Genomic DNA, 5149 nt, shown 5'->3' with positions numbered 1-5149 from the left:
GGTCCTCACCTCGAAGCCTGGCAGAGCCTAGGATTCGTCTCTCTTCTGACCTGTCTGCTCCACTCAGAGCTAGCCCCAAGTCCCTCACACACCCCACACGAAAGTCCAGACACGCCACATATGGGAACTCTGCCCGGGGTCTCCCCGGGATAACCTCATGGGTAGGGTGATATCTGGGGTGGAGAAACCCCTCAGTCCTAGCTCAGGGTCCTCATCTTGACTCCTGGCACAGCCTGAGCCACTTCCCTCTCTGAGCTGAGCTCACCGGCCCCAGAAGGAGCCCTTCCCCTTCCCAAGAACATCAAGGTGGAAGCGAGGGAGCATCTTATGGGCCCTTCTGCACCAGGGCAACTGAGGGTTGATGTCAGGTGCAGGGCAAGCCCCCTGTCACCACCCTTCCATCTGAGATTGTAGGCATATCCTGGGACGTGTCCAGGGCATTTATCTTTACTAACGACAGGGCTTGCATGTCCTCCCTTTTGCAGATCTGATGCACCCCTCAGTACAAGGCCCTCATTTCCAAGACTCCCTCTGTCAAAAGAGGGGGCACTTCTGCCTGACTGACCTGCCTGGGATCCCCCATTCTCATTACATGGGCAGCTTTCTGTGGGTCCCCCTCAGTCTGGGGAATCTTCACAATCCTCCCTCAAGATCCTCCTCTGGATGCCTGGCAGAACCTGAGTCCCCTCCCTTCTGCTGACATGAAACTGGGCCCCTCACATCAAAGTTCTCACCTCTCCCTGATGCCCCAGTGGGACTTCAGGGGACACCCCATTTGGCCACCATGCTCTAGGGCCTCCCAGGTCTGAAAGCAGGTAAAAGGCTAGATTCTGTGGCACTTCCTCTATCTGGGGCCTGGGTCTATTTAGTCCTCCCTCAGGATCCTCACCTTGATGTTTGGCGGGGACCAACCCCTCCCTTCTTTTGAGCACATCCAGTCCCAGAGCTAACCACAGAAACAGGGCAGGTTTCTTCAGGCCCTCAAATCCTCCTGCAGGTCCTCACCTTGTCAACTAGCAAGGTCTGGAGTCCTCCATTTGCTGACCTGTCTGCCACCCTCAGACCAAAGCTCCCAGCTTCCTGAGACCCCCAAGCTGGAAATGAGGGAGGGCTGCTCAGCCTGGGACCCCTGCCTACAGTCTCCCAGGACTAACACCAGCAGTGAGGCAGGATTCTGTGGGATACCCTCTGTTCTGGAATGGGTGGACCCCTTAGTTCTCTCTTGAGGGTCCTCATCTTGTATCCTGGCTTCTCTATTAAATACCATGTAGGAAATTACCCCTTCCTGCCAGCTTTGACCATTTGTTCAAGTGCAACTCTTACAGAGAATAGTTTCAGGTTCCAGGCTAGATGCCAGGTGGGGTAGTAGCAGCACCCGTGACAGAGAAGCCCAACTTCCCATAAGGTTTCTTCACCGGACAGACTTAGACTTTGGAAACTTTTTATTCTAAAAAATTTTCTTTCTACATAGAAGAGGCTGAACAGCATGATTTGGGAAGGTCCTACCTCTTTTGAGTTTATCTGTTATTACATTGTCCAGTGCAGTGATTTTCTTTTTTATATACTTCATTCAGAGTGAGAAATATATTATACATTTTACATCTCTCCAAAGTGTACATGTAATATATTTTTTCGTGAAAAAAATACCTATCCTTACTATGGATGATTCATTGTGATACCCACTATTCCGTTTTTAGTTCATACTTTATATTCTGCTAGAATATTTTAAAAAGCAGTCCTTACTCACTAGTATGGTTTCAGATGATTATTAGCAGACTGGAGTCATACTGCCTCAATCAACCCCGTCTTCCCTGCTGTCCTGACATTACCCCAGGGCTCCTGGCATCTGTGCTCTGAGGTGCCGTCTCAGATTTCTGCAATGAAGCAGAAGTTTAAAAGGCTTGCTCCTCCCTATCCTGCCATCTGCCTTCTATTATTACAAGCCACAAAGTCTCCCCAACTTCTCTTAGGCCCAGAACTCCCTCACCCCAAACACAAGTACTAGTTCAACACAGTCCTCACTCTCCCCTAGGGGTTTCTCATGTTTTGTTGTTTAAATTTTATTATTGATATTTGTTTTTATTCTCCCTTCTATAGTTTTCTGGGCCTGATTCTGAGAGAAGACAGTAGCTGAAGCTCTATTGTCATCTTGTTATCTACAGGTAAGACATTAAGTCTGTAAATAAGAATTGACATCTTTACGATGATGTGTATTCCATCAATGAGTATGATATACTGCTCTGTTTGGGACTTATTTTATCTGAATCTGTTAGTAAACTTTTTTTAAAAAGATTTTATTTATTTATTGTTGAGAGAGAGAGCACGAGCGGGGGAGAGGGGCAGAGGGAGAAGAAGACTCCCCGAGGAGCAGGGAGCCCGATGCCGGACTCGATCCTAGGGCCCTGGGATCATGATCTGAGCCGAAGGCAGATGCTTAACCCACTGAGCCACCCAGGTGCCCTGTTAGTAAACTTTTATAGTTGCTTCCATAAAGATCTCATACATTTTTGTAATGATTCGTTTAAGGTAATTTTTGGATTTTGTTGCTGTTGTGAATGAGATATTTTCTATCACATGCTCTAATTGATTATTGCTTTTGTGTGGCAAGGCTCTTGCTTTTGCTATAGTGAACTTACACTATCTTTTGAAGTTTCTTATTCATTTGAATATTCCACATGCTTATTCCTTAGAATTGTCTACATAGGTGATCATATCACCAAATAGTATCTTTCTTTTCAATAGTCATACCTCTTACTTAGATATCCACAGCTCTGGCTTTGTGTTCCAGTGTAGTTTTGAACAGTAGAGGTGATAGCATATATCTGTGTCTTTTCCTAGATTTTAATGGAAATGCTTCTAACATTTCACATTAACGCATGATGCTGTAGATTTCAGGCAATGGAAATCACCTTGTGATCTTACCTTGCTAAAAGATTTCCCATGAACTTGTGCTGAGTTTCTGAGTTTTTTATTTCTGTACCCATTAATGTAATCACATGTTTTTTTTCTTCTGTTACAGGCTGAATTGTGTACCCCAAAATTCATATGTTGAATTCCTAAATCCTAGTAGCTCAGAATGTGACCAAGTTTGGAGACAGGAGCTTTAAAAAGGTAATTAAGGTAAAACGAGGTCATATGGGTGGGCCCAAATCCAGAATGATTGGTGTCCTTATGAGAAGAGATTAGAACACAGTTGACACATAAAGGAAAGAGCTTGTGAAGATAGAGGGAGAAAACAGCCATCTGCAAGCCAAGAAAAGAGGCCTCAGAAGAAACCAACCCTGCCATTGCATTGATCTTGGGCCGCTAGCCTCCAGAATTATAAGGAAATAAAGTTCTATTGTTTAAACCACCCAGTCTGCTGTGGTAATTTGTTATGGCAGCCCTAGCAAACTAATAGACTCCTTTGATTTGTTAATGTAGGGAATTACAATGGAAAGTATTTTCATAATGTTAAATCCTGTTTTCATTCCTAAGATATAGTCTGTTTGCTCATTTAATTCACTGCTGTGTTGAATATGCTGTTAATCTATTTAAGATATTTACTGCTATGTGAGCAAGCTTAGCACAAGTGTTATTTTCATGGGGAGTCCTCACCCGGTTTTTCAACCAGGGAGAGCTATCCTGGGAGAAATAGCTGAATACTTGCCCATCATTTTGTATGCTTTAGAAGAGATTATATGAGATGGTGACTTACTTCTCCCTGACCATCTGGAAGAACTGGCCTTCAAAACTGCTTGACCTGGAACACGAAAGGGTTACTTGAGCTTTGAATACAGTTTCAGTTCATTTCATTAGAATTCTCTATTTCTTTATGAACCAATGTGGCCATTTTTTTCCCTAAAAAGTGGTCCATTTCACTTAGGATTTCAAGTTTAATGGCATATTTATAATAAAAAGTTAATTACAGAAATCCTAAAACATACACACCAGTAGAAAGAACAGTACACTGTACCCAATATGCCTGATACTCAGCATCAACAATCATCAATGCATGGCCAATCTGGCTCTAATTATACCCCCATCTACCACCTTTATCTGCTGCTAGAATAATGTGAAGCAAACCCAAGACATCACACCATTCTTTCTCTAAGTATTTCAGTTTACATTTTTAAAAGATAAGGACTCTTTTATAAAATATCAACCCAATACAATAATCCTCAAAAATTAAGTCATTGATATAAAAGATGCAGTTATCTTTCACATTTAACTGATGGCCTTACATGTTTTTTTTAAAACCAGTTTCCTTGAATTGGTGCCCAATGGGATTATTATATCCCCTAAATCATTTGTAATCTACAGGTTCTCCCACACATCACCTCTTTTTCACTGCAATTTTTATTGTTACACAATAATAATACAAGTCTTATGTTCTGCCCTGGTTCCCATAGTCCGGATTTTGCAGACTGCAACACTTTGGTGTCCTTTAATGTGTTCCCCGGCCCCCTGTATTTCTTTACATTGCTATTTAGAGGTAGAAGCTTGATCAGATTTTTTTTTTTTTGTATTTTTGGTTTATGTTTTGCAAGATTACTCCATAGGTGATGTTGTACACTTCCGTTGGGAGGTGCAACATGTCTGTTTGTCTCTCTTTGTGCTGATGCTTGCAGTCATTGATGATCATCATGTTTATCCATTAATCCTTTAGGGGTTGAAAAATGATCATTCTTTCATTCTTTCTTGGTTTATTATCTATATGTAGAAACTGTTCCTTGTCCACCATTTGGTTATCCTGAGGGAAAGATATTTTTTTGTGTTCTTTAATAATATTTAAATCTTTCTGCATCTATATTTTGTACAATTTAAGTTATAGTTTATTTCTTTCTCTTTAATTGATCATATTTATAAAACTTGTCTAATTTTATACGTATTTTCAAAGAACCAGCTTTATTATTTGGTTCTATTTTCTATTTTATTACTTATGCATTTAACTTCATTATTTCCTAACTTTTTAATTCTTTAGATTTAATGGTATTTATTCCCTAGCTTCTTGAATGGTTTGGATGTTTTAAAATTTATTTCTAATACATCTATTTCATGCTATAGTTCCCTCTAAGTAGCACTTGGGCTGCTTCACACAGGTAAATATATCACCCTATTATTGGAATTTTTCAATATATACAAAAACTAGGCAATGTAAAAATTGTTT

General features: G+C 41.1%; 1 protein-coding gene across 11 annotated transcripts in view; it reads right to left on the bottom strand.

Moving 5' to 3' along the window:
• Positions 1-135, bottom strand: part of LOC112815522 (melanoma-associated antigen 10-like) — a 6297-nt gene extending 6162 nt beyond the window's left edge. For 7 of the 11 annotated variants that reach the window (XM_073885640.1, XM_073885637.1, XM_073885638.1 and 4 more), the window contains exon 1: positions 10-135. The gene's annotated coding sequence lies outside the window, so the exon portion shown is untranslated. The remainder of the gene's footprint in view (positions 1-9) is intronic. The other 4 variants (XM_025861565.2, XM_073885642.1, XM_073885636.1 and 1 more) reach the window with 3 other exon arrangements.
• Positions 136-5149: the final 5014 nt, after the last annotated feature.

Source organism: Callorhinus ursinus, unplaced genomic scaffold, assembly GCF_003265705.2.
Source record: "Callorhinus ursinus isolate GAN/ISIS: 27379988/994484 unplaced genomic scaffold, GSC_fseal_2.0 scaffold64, whole genome shotgun sequence".
NCBI classification, from domain to species: domain Eukaryota; kingdom Metazoa; phylum Chordata; class Mammalia; order Carnivora; family Otariidae; genus Callorhinus; species Callorhinus ursinus.
The sequence above is the reverse complement of the archived record's forward strand: the minus strand, read 5'-3'. Positions and strand labels throughout refer to the sequence as shown.